The sequence below is a fragment of the Canis lupus genome, chromosome 27, assembly GCF_048164855.1.
Source record: "Canis lupus baileyi chromosome 27, mCanLup2.hap1, whole genome shotgun sequence".
Lineage (NCBI taxonomy): Eukaryota > Metazoa > Chordata > Mammalia > Carnivora > Canidae > Canis > Canis lupus.
The window spans coordinates 43,227,363-43,251,103 of NC_132864.1; the positions used below are offsets into that span (position 1 = coordinate 43,227,363).

The 23,741-nt window shown below is 38.1% G+C and overlaps 2 long non-coding RNA genes across 2 annotated transcripts; one reads left to right on the plus strand and one right to left on the minus strand.

Moving 5' to 3' along the window:
* Window positions 1-978: 978 nt before the first annotated feature.
* On the minus strand, window positions 979-10,789 carry LOC140619809 (uncharacterized). Its single transcript, XR_012019613.1, has 2 exons — window positions 10,322-10,789; window positions 979-7,132 (listed from the first exon to the last, which is right to left on the minus strand). It is a non-coding gene; the product is annotated as an uncharacterized lncRNA (long non-coding RNA).
* On the plus strand, window positions 4,662-21,938 carry LOC140619810 (uncharacterized). Its single transcript, XR_012019614.1, has 3 exons — window positions 4,662-4,797; window positions 6,730-6,868; window positions 21,554-21,938. It is a non-coding gene; the product is annotated as an uncharacterized lncRNA (long non-coding RNA).
* The last annotated feature ends 1,803 nt before the right edge of the window (window positions 21,939-23,741 follow it).

The following is a 23,741-nucleotide window of genomic DNA, read 5'->3' on the forward strand; positions in this document are numbered from 1 at the left end:
AAAATAAAATATGAACATAATTCAGTACAGTGGTGTACAATGAGCATGAGTCAAGGTGCATTTTTGACATCTGATGAGTTACTAAGACAACTTACAAACAGGATGTATCTGAAAGCAAAAAAATTCCTTGATCCACATAATTGTTCCTTTGGTAACAAGCTTGAATTGGTAGAACTGGACATGTCAGCAAGCACCCCAGTAGAGGGACACTCACCTCTGTGCTACTATGATACTTAGCATCAGAGTATAGAGATACAGGTTTCCTATGTTCCTGGCCTGGGAAATTCCACTGTGGAGCCTTCATTGCTCAACCAGGAGGCATTCATAGCAACTTAGTCATGTTGGGGGAAGAAACTTCTGTCTTCTGTGATCTGGCTTGTCTGGCAATACAGCTCACATCAACTGCTCCAGAAAAGAGAAATCATGACCTTGCCGGTCATTTCTCCTAATGTAAAAATGTGAAATTAATTACAAAACACGAGTTCCTTAAATAGTAAATCAGTTGCATTATTTTACAGTAATGCCATATTTCCTCCTAATTCGGGGTCAACTTTTAGTACTCCAAGAAGGAAGTGAGTGATACCACAGATAGTGGCTGGAATGAGAAAGGAAGCAGCAGCATATGTGGCCACATTGCATGGGTAGCAGCCACACATAAACCAGTCTATCGTTAATCAGTATTAACATTTGTTGGGTCAGCAACTCATGGATATGCTAGCAGTTTTAAAACCTCTTTTATCCTCTGGGCCCGAAGCTAGTTTTAAGTACCTGATAATCAGACTTGCTAACCTTGTTTCAGAAAGACATTCTCAAAAGCAGTACCTCCTTGAGTGAGATTTTGAGGAAAGATCTATGTAAGTTTAAGCCTAAAGGAGAGATATAATCTGATAGAAAAGTATTAGGAGGTGATTTATGTTGAAGGTAGAAATATTTACAGGAAGGGGGGAAGAAAAGCAGAAACTAAGAGTGAGAATGGAGTGACTGAAAAAAATCAATACATTTATTTCAAAATTAAAAGATAAATCCCTATTTAGGGACAGAAAATTTCTGTTTACATTGTAAACATTTGGACCTTTAAAAAAAATTGAGTAACAGATGGAATTCTTCATGGAAACAAAAGTGAAAATCTCACCAGAAATTCTTAACAACAGGGAGAAAAAAAGCTTAAAAACCAGTGTTAAGATACCTGGATTGCTATCTGTAAAGAAATAAAATTATTTCATTCTTCTACAGTAGACTCTACTTAAATTTCAAATAAATCAGAATTTTAAATGTAAGAGACTGACTCCATGCAAATATTAATGTTAAACATTTATGAACATCTATATAACATGATAGGAGAAAAAAAAACATGATAGGAGAAAAACATAGTCTGATTATAACTGTAATTCCAGGAACAGTAATGTTAATGCTTTACGTATACAATTCCTTTAAAGTTTATCCCATGGCAAAAAATACAGACTATAGCAGAGTAAGAGACAAATTAAAAAACTGAAGAAAATATTGGCAACTTATATGACAGAACAATGGCTTCTAACTAGGAAAAAAAAAAAAAAAAAAAAACTCCAACCCCTAAATCCAAAAACCAAAACACAACTGGGCCAGAAACATGATTAGAGGGTTTTTCGAAAAATGAATGCAATGGGCCAATCATCACAAAAAGTGATGGATTTAATATGACAGCAAGTTACCATTTCTCACGCTCCTATGGCAAAAATACACAGAAGTTGGAAAATATCTTCTGTGACTGAGACACATGGCTCTTGTGGGAATGTGAAATGGAGCAAATCTTATACAGGGACTTTAGCAATATTGAGAAAGATTACCCTATGTCTTTCCCCTTTATATAAGCAACCCCATTTCCAGGAATCCATGTGCAAAAATATACTAGCAATTGTACAAAAACTATGTAAGTCAGGACATCCATTGCCACAGTATTTACAACAGTGAAAGACAGGAGGAAAACTGGTATTCCATAGGGAATTGCTTGAAAAAAAAAGTATAGTATGTCCCAACAATGGTGTGAAAAGTAATTAATATTATTTCTACATACTGCAAGGAGAGTATAGGTAGGGTATATTGTTTGGGGAAAAAGAAAGAAGGAGAGACAAGTTTATATAAAATGCCCTTGCTTATTTAAAAAGGAATAGGAGAACTACACTTTTGCAAGTATGTTAATAAATAGAAAAAGTTAAATTAAGAGCTGTGGAAATAATGCCATGTGAATGGGTTGCATAATTATAATGCAGAGATAAATACAATTTAAGAATGAAATCTAGACATTTTGGAATAAAAACATAATAAATGCTTTCATCTATGTATTGAGTTGTTGGCTTAACCATGTTGAGAAGGATTTTCTTCAAGAGATTTTAAAAAGCCATGAGTTAACTGTACTTTTACAGTAAGATATATCACAAAGACAGCTCAACTGCTTACATAAATAAGTAAATAACTAAGTGAGCAGGAAAAGAAAAAGATAAAGAGAAAGAAAGAAAAGAAGGAAGGAAGAAACGTAAGAAGGAAAGAGGAAGGAAGGCCTTCAACTGTTACTAGTGATATTATTTCAATTTCACTGGTGCTGTTGTTCTAATATCCCTATCTATATATGTGTGTGTGTTTCTATGTCTTTATTTAAAATAAAAAAAAACTCATAAGTATTCATGTTAAATGTAGTTCAAAATCAATATTTCGGCATAAGAAAAACCAAGAAAATAAAAGGCCATAAAGGGAGGTGCCTCAAATCATGGGGTCGGCAGACCTGAATATCTGTGTAGGAAGGGAGAAGCTAAGGATGTCAGAGCAAGGCAGTACCTGGACAGAGAAAAAGCTGATCAAGGTGTCCAGATCATCCAAATGTTAAAAAAGTATTCTAGTTGAAATGTCACCAAGTTAGGGACATTGGATAAATGTTTTGGGTTTTCTTTGAAATCCCACGATACCCGTGTCCCAGTAGTAAGGATCGTATTCCAGAATTAAGAACTATGCTGGAGATGTAAGTGAACAAAGAAAAAAACTCACAAACAAACAAAACACCCATGGACAAAATAAGAAAGGGGATAGGAGGTGCGACTCTTTTAGCTGAGAAGATTGGCAGTGAAGGTGACTTGGGGGCTAGGAGCTGGAATTACTTGAGGGTATCTCTCTTCACATCTAGTAGTTGCTGCTAGCTTTCCTGGACTTAAGCTGGAATTTGGGGGTGGAGCACTTACTCGTGGCCCTTCCATGTGTCCTGGGCTTCATAAAAGAAGAGAGGAACTCAGGGTTGTTGGATTGCCCACGTAATGGCTGAAGATGTCAAGTGATCTAATGAACGAGATGGAAGCTGACCTACCAGACCCACGTGTCCTTAGGTGAGTCTCCCAGAAAACAAGTGAGACACTCAATCTCTTTCTCTGACCTTGCCTCAGAAGTCAATCAGAATCAATCTGTCACATCCTTCCCCAATATAAGCAAGTCAAAGTCCTATCCAGACTCCAAGGAGAGGTCATGGGCCACATCTATCAATGGGAGAAGTCTCAAAGAGCTTAAGGATATGTCTAAACACTGTCCAGAAAAGCTAGACCAAAAGCCTCTACAGCTTTGTGGTGATCCAAGAGTCATTTCAGTACCTGCTAATAAAAAACAACATGTTTCAGGAAAGAGCATAGATTTTACAGTCTCTACAATGTATCATCCACAGTGCTCCATATACAATTAAGATAGCTCTGAATCATTTAGATGAACTTAGATAAAAAGTGACCCAGGTTTAATAGAAAACCCAGAAAATCTTTCTGGACTTAGCATAAATTAACTATAAAATATGTTTAAGAGCCTATAGGAAAATACAGATGTAATGAATGAATATATGAGGAGGATTAGAAAGTAAAGTAAAAACCGGGGGAAAAGAAGAAAACAGAAAAACTCTACTGAAATATACAATATCGGATATTGAAATTCACATGATGATCTACAGAGCAGATCTACAGGGAGAGATTGGTCAGCTGGAAGCCCCTGCAATAGAAAACACGCAGGCTGTAGGTCAAAGAAGAAAGGTATGAACATAGCAAACTTGGTGCTCAGCAGACGAGGAAAGTAAAAATAAATCAAGCGATTTTGAAGAAACAACTGTCATAAGTTTCTAATTTGGTTAAAAATATCAGCTATGTATTCAAGTACCAGGGTACAACCACAGTAAAAAAAATAAATAAATAAATAAAAGGACGATTTTAAAAAGAAACTATGCCTACTGTTTCGGAAACAAATTACTGAAAACTCAAAGACAGGATCTGAAAACATTATTAAAATCAAGACAACAGGAGCAAAATTGAGTCACTTATGCTAAGTCCCAGGTCACTAAACCAAGATTTAATTTATGGAGTCAACCTCTCCCAGAAATGGAATCTTTAACCCATCAGCCAGGAGTCACCTGGTGACCACTTGGGTGGTCATCGGCCTGGTGGATCCCAGCCATTCCTGAAGGAAAGTCACCTGGCCACAGGTCACTTTTTTTTTTTTTTTTTTTGTAATTTCCTTGTCCCTACTTCCCTCAGCTGTGAAAGTCTTTTATTTTGTGCAGCAACTTGGAGCTCCTTTTTATGTGCTAGATGGAGTGCTGCTCGACTCATGAATCATTGAGGAAAGCCGATAAGATCTTTAACATTTACTCAGTTGAATTTTGTTGTTCAACAGCACTCATTGAGGAAGGCAAGAGCAACAAGGTGAATGGCAGCTGCCTTTGATCCAGAAGCAATGGAGGCCTGTTACTGAACACACTGTCTCCGTTTCTGTCGCCTCCCTTCCTTGGCATAAATGTCTCATGTGAGTCTCTGTGTTTCCTTTTCAATTTATTCTAATATTTTTTGGAGCAGAAAGCCTAGATCTCCCTGAATGCTGAAGTTTATGGAACAGGGGTAACCCAGGAGCTCATGAAGGAGTTAGCTAAGTGGAATCCTGTTTGTTCTTGGCACCGTTTTTCCCCTTCTGACTCCCCTGAGTAGTTGGTTCATTGTAACAATTCTAGATCGGATTGATCGTAAGCCCTGGGAGCATTATCTAAAATTGCAGATAGGAAAATCCACCTGTTCCCTGGGAGGAGGCACTAGACTCTAATGGTAGTTTGGATGGTTTTTCCAGGAATGAATTATGATGAATTGGTTTATAAAGACTGGCTAATTGTTAACAGGAAAGTCACAGAGCACCCAGCTGTATTTGGAAGGCATTCACAAAACTCAACAGATAAGGCTTGCGTTGTTATCCAAAGCTCTGGAGAGGGAGCATGGTATGCTGCTCGAGATGGGCAGGGTCAGGGGTCAGGGTGCCCAGGTCCCCGAGAGAGGGTAGGGATGGCGGTGGAGACCCGGTTAGGACCACCGTGGCCTATCCTGGGCTGCCAGAGCCTGGCATCAGACATCACCATCCAGGCCCTGGACATCTCACCTTGAAACAAAACCAAATGCGTGCTCCCTTGGGGACTCACCAACCTTTCAAGGCAAGGAAGCTGGCAAATAAGGTAGGCATTTCCAAACAACGAAAGGCATGCAAGCACACAAATATGTCCTTCAGTACCGCATTTTTCTTATTGTCTTGCTCTCCCTATCCAGCTGGGGGAAGAGCTCAGCTCTCACTTTTCTCACTCCAAGCATGTGTTACCATTCCAGAAGATCTTACATGCATGAGAGCGCTCCTCCATTTAATGGGATAGTTTACATACCTCCTGATTTTCTCATGTCATGCTTCCTGTCAGCAAGGCCAGAGTCTTATCGAAAAGAAGGGAAAGGATCTTGGCTCCAGTGGACTTCAGCTGCATTTCCAACTCCAGTTTCATAGTCAACGATACTGTAGCCCACTCCTCAGTTCTGACTTATGACTCTTTTTACCTTTGGGGACGTGTGGGGGTGGCACTGAGTTTGTTTCCAGAGCTCTCCTTCCAGGAGCCTTCCACACAAGTTAAAATAATCCAGAGAGTATATATCCAAGTTTTCATCTGTGCAATCTCTGCATCTCTCCGGGGTGACACATATTATGTAGCCTTGCTCAAAAGCACATTTTTATTGTTTTTGCCCCAGGAAAGCATTTGGTTGCAACAATAGAAGCCTGTTCAAATTATGTAAAGGTGAATTTGGTGTTTGGAAACAGGTGACAAGGACAAGTGATGAAATGGGTCATGATAAGAGGGATGCTCTTGTGATCCAAGGTGGCATCTCATGCTTACATGGGTTCAGATAATTAGAAGGACTCAGACTCCACAGAACACATCCTTGAGAGACTTTAATAAAGGTGAAGGATGTGGTAAAGCAAAGGAATGGCAGGCACACATCTGGGCCGAGCACCTGCTAGGAGAGACTTAGTAGGTTTTGAGTCACACGAGACACACTTTGTGGATCATGAAACAGCAGTTATGTGCAAGAAATCTTGGTTTCAGGAGACACCAGGCATAAGTTTCCAACAGGACATATCAGGCCCCATTGGTTACATACCCAAGTCAGGTTTGTAACCAGTTACATGATATGCAAGCCATCAATTTACACATTGCTACATATCTGAGTATCTCTAGGAAATTTTTGAGGTTTAAATAGCACGATGAAAAATCACTAATTAACCCCCTGTGCTCTTGTTTTGATCAAGAGCGAACATCAATCTTTCTGGAGCTGGAAAAGAACTCTATTTTACACACAATTGCTTTCTTTCTTTGTCTCTTTCTACGGCAACCTCGTTTCCCTCATCTCTTCTTTAAATCTTCTGTTTTCACAGCCTCTGTGTGGACCTGGTCCAGGACTGTTACCAGTGCTGACCGTACTGGTCCAGTGCCCTTTAGCGTCATCTTAGAATTCCCATCTGAAGGACGATTACTACTGGTTGCTGACCAGCAAATGGATGACTTGCCCTGGAGGTAGGTGTCCCCTGACAGCCCCCATGGCTTTGGTGGGTGGTCTGGATCACCAACACAAACGTATTTCCAAAAAAGTTCTGAAAATGTGCAGGCTCCTTTCCAAAATGCCATTGCATTTCAGTAACCCAGAAGAGTTGTTCACGAACTACTCTGTGGGGTCAGGACAGAATTCAATGCCCAGAGTGAAATGACAAGTGATGTAAACCAGGTGAGCTCTGGTTTACTCAAGCCCCAATTGCAGTCAGAGAACTCCTCCGCTTGTATCTATTTAAAAAAAAAAAAAACTTTAAAAAATAAGTTTAAATTTCACCACATACCATGGAAATCCTTCTGAGATACTACATAAATCGTTTTGATAGATTAAAGCAAATTTGAAAAATTATATATCCTATTAATTAGAGATCTCATAGTACGAGGTTATAAATCAAGTCCTTAATTATTCGAGAAAATTGAAGTCAGTATCCCTGCCTTTGCAGTTTGCCCTGATAGACAAATATGTAACTCATTATGGACTGCCAATAAAATATATCTGCATTTATTATTAAAACGCATACTTAAGTTTATCTAAATGAGATTAACATGAGAAAAGTAAGAAAAATGGTTACTGATTAAGACTAACTCTGTTCCATTAGAAAAAAAGAATGAAACAGTATGGAAAATGCTATTCTTGAACCCATCCTCAAGCCCATCGCTTTAGAAAAGGGGAAGGATGTTATCTCATGATCCCGAGGTTTTATTGCTCTTCTACATAGCAGAAAAGAAAGCATTATCTAGAAAAGGTCAAATGAAATGGAAAGAATAAATCCCCTGTGGAATTCCAATGAAAGATACATTGATTATCCATAAAGGCAACTCATAATGGAGGACTTAAGACAAAAAGGTGTAAAAATTAGATGAAAATATGTCAGTTACCTGAGAAAACATGCACTACTCTTCTCTCCCCTTTGCCTGGAATTATAAAAAATGAGACATTCTGTGGCCCTATTGACATAAACTTAAAAACACGCAAATGACCCCCAAGTGTTAGAGGTCATAACAACGGTTACCTTCGTAGGAGAAGTGGTGGCAACAAGAGGCTGAACAAGGGAATTCTGAGTCAGTGGTAATACCCCTTCTTTTCTGGGTTGTGGCTACACTGGTATATTCACTGGGGAATTTCATCTAGCTCTGTGCTAACAATCTTTCCACTTCTTTGTATCTATACTATTTATCAAAAACAAAAGTTTGTTTTAAAAAAAAATGCCCCCAAATGGAAACTTTCAGCTGTTCATTTTTTATCCTGTTTCTCTTGACTCAAGAGACAGTAGAAGTTTTCCCAAGGTTTTCAGAAGCTCCAGACTCTGAAGTCTGCACAGGCTAGTGTAACACCCAACACACACACACACACACACACACACACACACACACACCATTGTGTGTCCCAGGATGTGGTTTCAGAGTCCACAACAAGCACACACTGAATGACTGTTTGCTCAAGGACCCAGTGCATGGATGTGCATCAGATGCCCTAGAAAGCTATTAGGCCAGGAAGCAACAAGTAGATTTAACACAAAGGACGTTGTCAAGAAAAAATAGAACAGTTTTAGTGAAGTGATAGTTTATAGTTTAAGAAGTGAATAGCAGGAGCACCTGGGTGGCTCAGTCAGCGAAGCGTCTGCCTGTAGCTCAGGTCATGACCTCCAGGTCCTGCAACTGAGCCCCACATCGGGCTCCCTGGTAGGTGGGGAGTCTGCTTCTCTCTCTCCCTCTGTCCTACCGTCCTGCTCATGTGTGCTCACTCTCTCCCTCTGTGTCTCTCTCTGTCTCTCAAATAAATAAACAAATTCTTAAAAAAAAAAAAAAAGAAATGAAATGAATACCAGGTGAAAAAAATCAGCCATTGGGAGCCAGGGCTGCTCTCAAGAAGAGCCCCCTCATCCTTTCCTCCTGTGAGAGCCTGGGGTCACGATCCAGGAAATTGGCCCTCCTCTGGCACCTGATCTTGGACTTCCAGCCTCCAGAATCCTGAGAGTGGCTGCACTTATAAGTCATAGCCTATAGGATATAGTCTATAGGATTTGCTATAGTAGCCTGACTAGACTATGATATCATCCCAATTAAGAAAAAGCTAAGGGGATCCCTGGGTGGTGCAGCGGTTTGGCGCCTGCCTTTGGCCCAGGACGCGATCCTGGAGACGCGGGATCAAATCCCACATTGAGCTGCCGGTGCATGGAGCCTGCTTCTCTCTCTGCCTGTGTCTCTGCCTCTCTCTCTCTCTCTCTGTGACTATCGTAAATAAATTAAAAAAAAAAAAAAAAAGAAAAAGCTAAAAGGAAGAGACTGAGACTCCGAGCAGCTGTGTGATGGTTCGCAGATCCTCAGGTGCCACTTATACCGAACCTGGCACACAGGGCCTGTTCAACAAATACTTGATAAATTCTAGATAAAACGAGTAAATATGATAGAGAAAGAGAATCGGAAGAAGGAAACTAGGACTCTTTGAATATAAAGTCTGTCCTCTTTCCCATGCCCTGCTTATGGTACATTTAGATTTTCCATATAAGAGAAAGGAGATCTTTGAATCTTCAATCACGTACGTTAAAGTAAAAAGAAATTCTAAAATATCATCATATCATCGCCTCTTAAATCCCGTTAGCCTCCCGAATGTGCTAACGTTTGCTACGGAAGCGAAAAATCTCTTGTTCTTATAGTGTCTGTGTGATAAACTTAATCTACAGGCTAAATCTCAACCATAAGCTTCAATTAATACACACAAGACCGATTCTTTCGCCCTGAGTCCCACAGTAGAACAACTGGAGTTTAGATTTTGAATGAGATAAACAGCTTTATGAAAAGATAGAAGCTGGGATTATGACAGCTCAGCATTACTCATTAAATATTATAACGAGCATATGCTGTCTGCGTCTAACAAAGAGTAAGATAAGAAATAATCAGTTTTGGCTCCTGTGTAGTATTTTATCCACTTTCATCTTCTATAATTCATAAAGCTACTTGATAGCATTTTGGAGCTTATAGTCTTAAAATTATAACTGTTGTATAATTTAATTGCAAATAACTGGGCCATCTCATTTAAATTCTCATTACTTTGACATTTTCTAAACCCATGGAGTCCTTTGAGATTATCTTAGTTTGCCAGAAAATTATCAGACATAGTTTAGAACCATTATAAAAGTTTGAGAATCATTACCTTTGAGATTCTTTTTTTTTTTTTTGTTCAGTAAAATCACTGATGCTGAAAACTTTCAGCTGTTCATTTTTTATCAGTTTTTTTCTACCATTGATCTTAGCCCAGAAACTTGGATCCAAAGAACTGTCTGAACACTAGATTAAATATTTCTCAGAGAGAAAGAGGGACAGAGACAGAGAGAGAGGGGGCGACACAGAGACAGAGATGGAGGGGGCGGGAGAGAGAGATGCATTGTACTCAGCATAGCACAGACATGGTTAACTAACCTCAATTTAAATTGAGTTTTGTTGTTTGATAACTTTTTCTTCTTCAGGCTGGAGAAGTACTAAAGCTGCACTGATTATCTTAGCTCCCTTTAGTTACCAGGAGACAAAAGAATTAGAATACAAATGATTCCAAGGTGTTGACACGGGGAGGAGGAGACTTGTGACCAGGAGCAAGCACAGGGTTTTTAGCTTCATTTCTTGAAATGCATTCCCAGATGCTTCTTTTCAGGCACCAGATGATTGGATGTCAGCAGATAAACCACCTAACTCTCCTCTTCCCTGCTGAACACGGGTCGGCCCCTTTACTCACACACTATGTCGTCGCAATCGGCTAAGACCCTCATCACAGAAACTTGTGCTGATATTCACACGTGTCCACAAAGTGGGTCGCACTTTGCGAGGCGACGTCGAAGTTAGGAAGTCACATGTTGCCTGTGGTGGAGCAGACACAGCTACACCCGGAGATGCCTCTTCAGCCTCCTCAGATGCCGAAATGTGTTTTTCTAATTGGTCTGGTTGGCCACTTCCCGACGTGCAGCATTGAAGTGGGCAAGCTAGAATTCCTATCACATTTAAGAACACAAGATCTGTTCTTTCCCACAACATATGTTGCTTTTATTGAAGAGATTCTCATTCCCTATCCTAAGTAAAAATTACATCTTGTCTATTAAATAAGGAACAAAGCTTCCTTACTGAGTATGACATTCTTGGCCTGACTTGCAAAACAATCAGATACATGTAAAGATAGAATTTAAAAATCGTGGAGAACAAAAATTCTGCTAAAATCTGAGAATATGGAAATTCCAGTAATATATTTCTTGAGATTAGTATGACTTTGATAACAAACTAGACAAAGATAGGAGGATACATTAGCAGGTTAATTTTATTTATAAATTAGGGACAAAACTCAAACAAAACCATGGTTAGCCAACTTCAAGTGTGTATTTTAAATATATATATTTATGTACATGATACATTATGCATTATGCATACATCCCATTATTATCTATATATTGACCAAGGCTTGCTTATCCGCCAAACGTAAGACTATTTTAACATCAGAAAATTTATTATTATAATTCACAAAATCATTTAACCAAAGAAGTAAAACAGTATGATAAGTGAAATACATTACATAAGACACTGCCTGAATTTTCATAATTTATTTTGGAGTCAGTGTAATGAATTAAGAAAGATTCTGCTTATACTTTCATATTCACTTTTTATAGAACTTTTAGAAAAATAAGAATTTTTAAAAAAAGACTTTATTTATTCAAGACTTTATTTATTCACAGAGAGAGAGAGGCAGAAGGAGAAGTAGGATCCATGCACGGAGCCTGACGTGGGACTTGATCCAGGGTCTCCAGGATCACGCCCTGGGCTGAAGGTGGTGCTCAACCATGGAGCCACCCAGGCTCCCCCAAAAATAAGAATTTAAGAAAATGTCCATGATATGTACAAACTAGCTAATACAAAGCTACAGTAAACATCATTTTCAGCAGAGACAACCCTTAGAAACAGTTTCATTAAGATAAAAAAACAAGATACAGGCACCCATTATGGATGGTCTTGTTCACTATATCATTTAAGAGATGGTCAAAATAATAAGGAAAAGAAGAAAGACAACGGGATCACCATCTGGAAGGGAGATATAACGGTATAATTGTACCATCGTCAGTAACACTGTTATTTCCGTGTCAGTAACATTGGAAAATGCAAAATCTGTTAGTTTGGGAAATTCCCCTACACCATGGAAAAACCTTTCAGCAAATGAAATGGAAAAGATTTACAGTTCACATCAGCAACAACAACTTTAAAGTACCCAGGAACTGACTGAACCAAATATGCAAGTGTGTAATGGTGGAGAAAGTTTTCGCAATACCTTGTGAATGTGAAAATCCTCTCAGTCAACGGACAGATATTTGGCATATCTGATTTGGCATATCATAAAGTAGAAAATTTAAGAAGATAAAGATATTAATTCTCCTCAATGGGATTTCAATTGAACTTCAGCAGGTTTGGGCTGGGCCGGAGAACTAATTCAAAAGTTTACAGAATGGGTACGATCCTCCAGAAAGCAAGGTCATTGTGAGGAAGAAAAACTCATCTACCCTAAAAAGCACAACCTATTAAAAGTCTCAGGAGGTAAAATTTGTGACCAGACACTTGAAAATTAAACAAAACAGCTGGTCCTCCTGGGAGCTATGCTTCCCTGTGGGTAAAAATTCTTTAAAATCATGATGTAGAGAAATAGTACTTTTTTCAAGAGCGGGCCTTCAGCCCTCTCCAACGCACTCAACATCCCAGTATTTTACAGAAACTCCTTTTTCACCTAATCCAGCCCAAGTCACCCTGCGTTGCTTAAAATTAAGAATCCTGATGGACAAAATACCGCTAACCAATGCCGAATCCTACAAATTGACAAGAACAAGACAAACAGTTCTTTAAAGAAAATAAAATCTTGGAATTAACTATGAAGTTTTAAATTCAGTGCAGCAGATCCCTCTGCCTGTCAACCCAAGTTAGCCGAGACCATCTGTTTCACATCTTCCCCCGAGCTCACAAAATACACATAGAAAACAAATGACTTTTCTTTCTTTTTCTTCATAAAGTGCAGCCACAGAGTTAATATGCCTCTGTGATTTCCTCTTTTCCTTTGGAATCAAATTACAGACCCTCAACCAAGCCTTTCCCCGACTTACGGATATTAAGGCTGCAGGGTGTTTTCCCCTTTTACTCATTTTCTTTCTTTCTTTCTTTCTTTCTTTCTTTCTTTCTTTCTTTCTTTCTCTTTCTTTCTTTTCTTCTTTCTTTCTTCTTTCTTTTCCTTCTCTTCTTTCTCTTCTCTTCTCTTCTCTTCTCTTCTCTTCTCTTCTCTTCTCCTCTCCTCTCCTCTCCTCTCCTCTCCTCTCCTCTCCTCTCCTCTCCTCTCCTCTCCTCTCCTCTCCTCTCCTCTTCTCCTCTTCTCTCTCTTCTCTTTCCAGAGCAGTCTCAGGTTTATAGCAAAATTGAGAGGAAGGTACAGAGATTTCCCATATACCCCGGCCACACACACACATAGCCACCCCCGTTATCATTGCCCACCAAAATTTTTGTACATTTGTTATGTTGATGAACCTATATTGGAACTTCTTTATCACTCCAATCCATGGTTTACATTAGGGTTCCCTCTTAGTATTGTACGTTCTGAGTTTGAACAAATGTATAGTGATATGTATTCACCATTATAGTGTTTCTTTCTTCTCTCTGTAGGAAAGAGGTGGTAAAATTAGCGCCGCAATAAATATCCTGATATGGATACTAGAGGCTTTTAGAGTGTCTGTCTTCAGAAATGGACTTGCTGTGTCATCCCAGTTAGTGAGACAAAGCAGAATGCATTAAAAAAAAAAATCATAGTCTCCTACTGTCACTGATTGATAGGACTTCATACACATGTTTTCCGTAAGAGGAGAAATATACATTTTAAGGTACACTTTAAAAAAAATCTGGCTCTATTTCTAATTGTTTTCTCTTTTTCTAAAGATTTTATTTATTTATTCACGAGAAACACAGAGAGAAAGAGAGAGAGAGGCAGAGACACAGGCAGAGGGAGAAGCAGTCTCCATGCAGAGAGCCCGATGTGGGACTCAATCCCAGGGCTCCAGGATCACTCTCTAGGCCGAAGGCAGGCACTAAACCGCTGAGCCACACAGAGATCCCTGTATTTCTAATTTCTTAATGTGCAGGAAAGACATCCATTGATGCAGATAACATGGCACAGTGCTGGGTTTCCCACTAGAATTCCTGGTTCACCCTTGTGGTCACCACACCCTGAAACCTCACCAGTCAGTGAAGAGCACTCAGGTGCTCCAGCGTCTGCAAGGTGATTTGCACTCTTGTCTTTACTAAATGTTGCAATGGCTCCCATTTTTACATTTTCAACAGCTTTTGTGCCACAAATAGCAATCAGACAATTCATTACTCAGAATAGATTCAACCTCATAAGGCCTCTGCATTCAAATGAGGGACCGCCCCCCCCAGCCCTTCGGTGTGACACTTTACATCTAGAGGGTCAATTCTTCCCAGGCTCACTCATACATGCTCAAGTTTTCATCGTCTTTCAGTGTCTTCCTTTGTTTTTGTTTTTGTTTTTTTTTTTAATTTTTATTTATTTATGATAGTCACAGAGAGAGAGAGAGAGAGAGAGAGGCAGAGGGAGAAGCAGGCTCCATGCACCGGGAGCCCAACGTGGGATTCGATCCCGGGTCTCCAGGATCGCGCCCTGGGCCAAAGGCAGGCGCCAAACCACTGTGCCACCCAGGGATCCCCCTTTGGGGTTTTATTTGAATCTCCTGCCTTCATTTCCTTCTTATAAAACCCATAGAGGCAGCACACTTAAGACAGGTGCACGGTGCCCAGCATTGCTGATGGCATTTCAGATGGTTTGAGCAGCGTGTTTGTGCCTCCTGGGGCTCCCAGTGCTCTCAGGACCCCACGAGGAGGCCGGCGCTGTGGTGGGACAGCTCTGTCTCCAAGTATGTGTCCTGCTTTATTATCTGGTCCTGACATTCGTGCTTCTTCCAAGAAATGGGCTCAATCCGTCTCTGTCTTAACCTCTTTCCCTGAGATCAACACTAATTCAACGAGCCTCCTGAAGGGAGTAATGTCACCCCACAGCAATTGGTTTTACAGGTGTTTATGGGAACAATAAAACATGTTCCCTCCTCTTCCAGCCCTAATTGCAATGCAGCTTTCTACTTACCACAAATACATCTAGGTATGTCTCTTTGGGCTTCCCCAGAATACTAATACATTGGATAAGGATTTTATTGGAATAAAAATTTTATTTTTTGGTTGTTTAATTGGGTGATTGGTTACTTTACTCACAATGTTCCTAAAAACCTCTCAGCTATTTGATGTTGACAGTGAGGTCTTCATGGGCGAAATTTTCGACCTGCAGCACAACACCTATTTGACAATAATCATGCCGCTAAATTGGGTGGGCATAAGCATTTTTTGGTTAGAAGCTTTAGGAAAGAGTCTTAGACTTATTTTTATATGAGTTTATCTGAAGTATAGTGTTCGAAGCCGACTTTTAATTTCATAAACAGCTTCATTCTGAGAACACAAATTCAGTAGGTGAAAAATGGTACGCATAAAGAGAGGCAAAGCAAAAGCATGCCACTTGACAAATTAGATGTGAATAATTGATCTCTCCATCTGACTTGCTAACTACAAGCTTGAATCATTTGGGAAAAAAACGTGGAGACTGAATACAGAAGTCTCACCAAAAGTCTCTTTCGCAAAATTGCCATCAGCAAAGACAAAGGGAAGAAGGGAAGGAAAGAAAAGAAATAAAAGGAAGGGAAGGAGAGGGCGTTAAGAAAATGAAGACATAAAACCTAATTGGTGGTATCAATAGTGTCTGGTTCTCTTCTTTTTTTTGTTAATGTTTAGCTACCTCTTTACTGTTTTAACGTTGGTTAATGTGTCATTTCAGTTTTAATCTGCTTTCTAATCTTCTATCTGGCTCAGCTAATGATATTCATCCCCCTGTCTATATGAGCAAAATACACAAAAAGTGTAATTCAGGTAGTTTATTGCTCATAATTGATTACTTTGGTGTCTCCGAAACCCCTTCAGTATTATATCTTCTTGCTTTAATACTTTGAATAATTACTATCAATTATTCATTTCACATTTTCTACTTAGTCATTGCCTTTGTTATTTCTATGTGGGATAAAGAAAAAATAATTATCAGCTACACAATATCTCCAAACGTTTGTTCATTTTTACCTACTTGAAATAGTGCTAACAAACTAAACTTCTTGGTATATAACTGCTTGTTGAAATGGATCTTAGTGTCCATTCTATTCTTATTCTGTGATATGAGACTATATATGCAATGTGTGTATAATATAATATGAAATAGTTACCATATATACAGTATATATAGATACCACATCTTAACACTAGAGTAGTCTTCCCACACACTCCCATTTCCTTATTCATTTTTTAGACCCAGATGAAAATATCCCACTTGCATGTGACCTCCTGAAATGCTTCCTCCTGTTATTTGTCCCCTCCATTTTATTCCACAGCTTTGCACGCTAATATTTATACACTTTGTGGCACATAACTATGTCTCCTTCCCCACTACAAGATACTATCTTTTGGGTGACATCCTGTTTTAATCCAATTCAACCCCATGAATTCTCAGTCCCTAAGGTGTGAATATGAAGATGCATAATCCTTCACCAGGCGGAGATCACAGGCTTCAATTGAACGTGATGACTATTTGCATGATCTATGTCTTTTTTTTTTTTTTAGGTTGATGGATGGTTTTAATTTCATTTTATTTTATTTTTTTAATGAATTTATTTTTATTGGTGTTCAATTTGCCAACATATAGAATAACACCCAGTGCTCATCCCATCAAGTGCCCCCCTCAGTGCCCGTCACCCAGTCACCTCACCCCCCCACCCACCTCCCTTTCTACCACCCCTTGTTCGTTTCCCAGAGTTAGGAGTCTCTCATGTTCTGTCTCCCTCTCTGACATTTCCCACTCATTTTTCTCCTTTCCCCTTTATTCCCTTTCACTATTTTTTATATTCCCCAAATGAATGAGACCATATAATGTTTGTCCTTCTCCGATTGACTAATTTCATTCAGCATAATACCCTCTAGTTCCATCCACCACGTCGAAGCAAATGGTGGGTATTTGTCGTTTCTAATGGTTGAGTAATATGATCTATGTCTTGATTGCTGTTAGATGACATTTCAGAGCAGCATTTTAAAAATCCCCACATGTTCTCAGGGCTTAGGAAGTATGCTGAATTATATTTTACTTGAATGAGATATTATCTAACTTAAAGAGGCTGTAATTGCCATGATGTTTCAGAATCATTTGTACAATACCATAGTATTTCCAAAGGTTTGGTTAAAGTTCTGGAAAAACAAAAAGAGAATATCATAGAGTTGATGGTATGTTGTTTTTGTAAAAAAATAAATAAATAAATTACCTATGCAGAATTAGAACTATATACATAAACTAAATTTATATTTTCCTTGAAGAACATTCTCTTCTACAAACATCCAGAAAAAAATACTATTAATTAAGCCCAGTAATGGAATGGATGCTATTTGTTCACTGAGGCATCCAGCTTGTGAGACAGCATGAGTTCTCATCATGTGTAGGGATTATCAAAGTAGAGTCGCTATTAAAGATAACTGTGAAAGGGACACCTGGGTGGCTCAGCAGTTGACTATCTGCCTTTGGCTCAGGGTGTGATCCTGGAATTCTGGATTGAGTCCCATTGGGTTTCCTGCATGCAGCCTGCTTCTCCCTCTGCCTACGTCTCTGCCTCTCTATCTCTCTCTATGACTCTCAGGAATAAATAAACAAAATCTTAAAAAAAAAAAAGATGACTGTGAAAATGACAGCCATTTTTAAATTCTGACAGTTTATGTAAATGGAAATCCGAGAGTTTTAAGCATGTTGTAAAATGGTACTCTTTGTTATCTTATTCTTGCTTTATACTGCTAATCTTTAACCAGGCAGAGATATTAGGTGTAAAAAAAAATATATAAGTGAAAAAAATTTAAAAACATAAGATCATTTAGAAAAAAGAAGAATAGATATAGCTAACTAAAAACTCTTTTCGAAAATAGAAGTTTAAATTAAGGACATTTCCCAATTGGAAGAAGGGACAAAATCATAGGCAATATAAAAGAAAAGGTTAGAAATAAATAAATTAAAAGTACTAAAACTTAGAACAATATAATTTCAGAAAAAGAAGTAAATATAAATAATGAGAAACAGTTACTGAAACAAGAAAGAGAAATCTCCCTAATTTAAAAAGATGAAAATTTCAAGTTAAGGAAAAGAACATAATCTAATTATTTACAGAGGGAAAAAAGAAGATCACATACAAGGAAATAAGATTAATATTTTTCAATGATAAGAGTGGATGCAAATGACAATAGAATAAAATTGTATTTGTGACCCAATTTTTGTTTCTGTGACCCCAGAACAGTGACCTGTTCTCTTGGGATATCTCCCCTAACGATGCCAAATGGTCATTGAAGTTTAAGGTACAAGTACAGTTGAAAAGTTCAGAGGTAGATAAACAGACTGGCATAGAATTTTCAACATTTTGAGAATAGGAAGCTCAGGACCTAGAATTTTATATCCAGGCAAATTGGTCTTCAAATATTAATCATACATGTTAGTTAATGATATATAGTAATGATACACTCAGGCATACAAGGCCTCAGAAGGTTTGCCAAACACACTTCCATCAAAGATAGTTTTGGAGGGGGCACCTGGGTGGCTCAGTTGGTTAAGCATCCGACACAGTTTTGGCTCAGGTCATGATCTCAGGGGTGGGGGATTCAGCTCCAGGTAGGGCTCCACCCTCAGTAGAGAATCTACTTGAGATTTTCTCTCCCTCTCCTACCCTTCCCCTCTGCTCACACACTTGTGTGCTTTCTCTCTCTTTAGTAAAAAAACAAAATATTAATAAAACGGTCTTGTAGATGAGGCAAATATAGGAGATATTAGAGGAGATATATTAAATAAAATTGATCACATATCTTGGTAAAATATGTCTTAAAAATAGCTACAACCAAAGAAAGAGTTTGGAGGTAAACAAGGAGCCTTAAAGAAATTCTTGGTACCATCTCATATACTCTAGATCCTGTGTACCTTCTCCCTTACCAAGCGCATAGCTCTGGTGTTGTACTATTATAGATCTCTGGATACTTAGCTCATGGAGACCCACAAACAACCCCAACACACTACAGTAAAAATACAAGAATTTAAGCCTTTTGTCCTTTTTGTACTATCCTTATGCTTACTGAAGTAACTGTCACACAGTGTTTAATATTTCTTTCATTGAAATGAAAGACTGACTCCCAGGAAGTGAAGTCATTTGTTTGCTTGGTTGGTTTTGTTCTACAGTCTTCTCTCTACTAAACAGCACTCAAGTGAAAATCTGATGTCACATTTTAAGGTTAATATATCTTTTTACAAACTCTTTAAAATTATCTACATAAATTTATGTTTATTAATTTGTGCAAAATAAGACTCTGTTTTAAACACATAATTCTAATTTAATTTGGAATGACTCATTATACCTCTAATTCCCTTTAGCTTTCCCATGCCAATAGGTTCATGAGTCTCCTCATAATGAGCTGCCAGCTTGTTTCATCAATGAAAATCTTCCATTATTGTACTTCCTGACTACAGTGACTGCTGTATTTTGGCAAAAACTCTGGTGCTTTTTCCCATACATTTTCAGTATGAATCATAGTCTCATCATTTTTTAATTTAATAGTGAGGCATCATAACAAATTAAAAATAACCATTCACCAGTAGGAGGTCTGCTATTTATACTTCTTGTGAAGGATATTCATTTCTTGACTACATGTAGAATTATTCTTTCTGGGATGCAAATAGAAAGGTATTTCTTCCACAGAATGGAATTTCAACTAATGTAGTTGATAATGGGAATTGGAATTATGAAGTATTTACATTTTTTGTAAAATTCTGAATTAAGCTAGCTAGTGGATGCTAATGTGATTTTAAGCATATTTATTCTCAACATGACCCTAAATATCTGCATGATTAGCCTATAATCAACGGAATCTGTAGTTTCATTAGAATATGTTTGGTTTTCTCTGTGTGATTATTATAATTTGGTACAAATGTACCAAGAAAAGAAAAACAGGGGCAGCCTGGGTGGCTCAGTGGTTTAGCGCCTGCTTTCAGCCCAGGGTGTGATCCTGGAGACCTGGGATCGAGTCCCACGTCGGGCTCCCTACATGGAGCCTGCTCCTCCCTCTGCCTGTGTCTCTGCCTCTCTCACTCTCTCTCTCTCTCTGTCTCTCAATAATAAATAAATAAAATCTTTAAAAAAAAGAAAAAGGTATACTTCGAAACTCAGACTGTATCATTCTAACTTTTCAGCTATCATAGATCCCTCCCCTTATTCCTGCAAAATGACAATAGATTATTGTAAGTTGTTGGTTGGCTCTTCCATTCAAACCTAAGTTCTACATCTTATTTGTTCTGGAATCAAGAAGATCTCATAGGTTGTGTGGTTAAGTAGGAAAAATGAATGGAAGAAGACTTTTGCCTGAAATATCATCAAAGAATGGCTTCTGTTGATCTGCAATGTAATTCCATTCATATGACTCTGGGGTTAAAAAAAAGCCATGGAAGCATCAAAGTCCTGTAGGCTAGATAATTTGTAAATTGATTCCATGCGCTTCTCCACTATGTTATTTTGATATTGATAGATCATAGAAAATGACAGAGAAGAATAGATTTAGAAGTTATTGGCTAAATTAAAAAGCATTTAAATTATTTAAATTTTAAAATCTTTTAAAAACTACTCTTGGCTATTTATTTGATGAATTGATTAAATAGAATTTGCTTTTTTATCATAAATATGTCTTATTAACAATGAAATATTGTATTTTTAAAAAATATTTTATTTATTTATTTGAGAGAGAGAGAGAGTATGAGCAGGGAGAGGGACAGAGGAAGAGTGAGAAGCAAGCTCCCCGTTGAGCAGGGAGTCCCATGCAAAAGTGGCTCGATCCTAGGATCACCTAGCTCATGACCTGAGCCCAAGACACACTTAACCAAATGAGCCACATGGGTACTCCATGAAATAGTTATTTTAACAATAAAAATGTTCTTTATCAAGTATTTAATATGATACAAACATCACTTTTACCACTATAGCTATCAATATAGATAGAGGAGAATGAATAGTGCTCAGATATATTTCATTTCTCAGTATAATAGAAATTAAAGGTAGTTTGCAATGGGATAAAACTGAAATTCAATTGTAAACTTTGAATAATATATTTTGGCAGATGAACAATAGCAAAAATTAATATTCAAACTATTCACATATCTACAACGAAAAATCTAAGACCATAATTAATTATTATTTTAATAAGCTGGGGATGTGGTTGCAGGATATGGGAACAGAGACAGTCCACACTCAGTATGGAAGCAGAGGCTGGACTATTGAGGCAGCATAGATGAGTCTTGTGAGTAAAGATATAAGAAGTTTGGCCTAAGACCCATGAGGAGCTGTCAAAAGATTTTTAACAGAAGGTTATTAGAATCAGCTGTGCCTGGATATCAGATTTCAAGTAGTTCATGCCAATGCTTAACTAAGTTAAACAGTTAAGTACCATTTCTGACAAATGCTATCTGTTTTATTTATCTCACAGGTATGGACTTCATCCCAGAAGGAGGTGAACAAAAAAGGGCAGGATATGGGAAGAGAAATTGAGCCTCTGTTTCTCCATCTAAAAATAAGTGACAAAATCAGTATCATTTTTACTGTGAATATCACTATTTTGACATACTGGTTTAAACTGAAGGAGGTTAATGTGGTTGTTAAAAAAATTTGAGTACTTTAAACAGATAATGAAAAACAAACTATTCAACTAAACCAACGCGTAAGTCAGGACAGTGGTTACCTTTGAGAGATCAGCAGCGATGTGAGGGATTTTCAGTGAGTTTCTGAGCTGTTGGCAACAGTGTGCCTCCATTTGGGGCTTGCTACCATATATGAAATATGGCATAAATGTCAAACATAAATAAGTGGAATCTTAGAGGCAAAAGAGAAATAAAAAATGAGCAAAAATATGTGTGGAGAGATATGCCTGAATTTTTTGTAAAAATGATGGAAGATATCTAGCAACCGATTTAAAGCACTGCATTTAAAAAGCACCAAAGCAGGGGGCAACTTGGTGAGTCAGTAGATTGGGCCTCCCATTCTTGATTTCAGCTCAAGTCACGATCTCAGGGTTGTGACATGGAGCCCTGGGTGTGGCCACACTCGACATGGAGTCTGCTTCTGCTTCACTCTCTCTCTTCCTCTGCAACACTCTCCCTCCCCTCGCACCTGTGTGCACGTTCTCCCTTAAAAAAATCATATAACATTAAATTAAAAAGGCACCAAAACAAGATAAATGTAGAAGAAACCAAATCTAAGCACATTGTGACCAATCTTGGAGACAAATCTTAAATAGAAAATTTATTGTTAAAAAAATGCATCAATAATATACCACCTGCTGACTTATAAACAATAACAATAGTAAGCAGAAGGCATAGGACTCATATTTGCAGATTACTTAAAAAAGTAATTACCAACTGTGCAGGAAAACATACCAAACTTGCGAGTGCTATGTTTAGAAAAGCCTCCTTCTAACGTTGCCCTTGGGTGGCATCTTGAAATGTGGTTTTCAGGACGTCTCAGTAATCAGTTAACTGGAAAGGTGTTTATCATGCCTAGTCTTTTTATGAAAACATTATGGCTTATGTGGAACAACTGCTCTCCTGGGAGTCTAGAATTTGGCATGTGCTAGACAGCAGGTGTCAAAGGAACCAGCCCAATCAAAACGTTGAGTGTCAAGTCTCTTACAATCTTCACTGCACACAAAATCACACACATGTTGCTGCAATTTTGTTGCTAAGGGAAGAGTGCACTCTGTGAATGCAAAGAAGAGAAAGAGCCAAGGAAGCCTGCACGTGGATTCCTCTACACTCTGGTCTTGTCTTTTGCCCTTATGATGGAGGTACATATCCTCACAGGCCATGGGGGTAAATCTCAGTGAGGAGTAGACCATATGCTGAGGTCATGACTCCTTCTAGAGCATCTTCAGGTGACAGGGTGGTCTTGGGGAACCTAACAGCCAAGAATCATATAGTTACTGAAATTATCTGTCAACATTTGAAATTAAAAGAAGGTCTGAATAAGGAAGTTTGAAGACAAAAGAAAAAAAAAACTCATTGTCACCAACAGGACGACATTACAAATACATTGAGCAGTATGCTTCTGTCAGAAACAAAATGATCTCAGATCATTGCTGGTGCAGGAGATAATACAAACTAGTTGAAATAGTAAATACGTCAGTGAGTTTAAATGAATAAATGATTCTATAGAACAGTAACATTAGATATATTCACATTGTAGAGAACAACAAAATATGTATTTAAGCACGTAAACATACCTAAAGGGTCATACATAAGCATACACATGGTATCTATAATATGTAATTTGGGAGTCTGGAAAAGCAGTTAAGATATTCTACAATCAACGATTTTCCTGGGAAACAAAGAAGGTATCAAGGAAATACACTGACCAACCTTTAGTATAAACCAGGAAATAGGAAGATTATAATGGGTTAGCCAACAGAGGGGGAAAGTGGAATAATAAAAATAATTTAATCTTAAATAAAGAAGAGGAAAAATGGGGACACAAGAAAACAAAAAGAAAACAGTAAAAATGATTATTTAAGCATAAATTCATCAATAATTTTATTAAATCTGTTTTTTAAAGATTTTTATTTCTTTATTCATGAGAGACACACACACACAGAGAGGCAGAGACACAGGCAGAGAGAGAAGCAG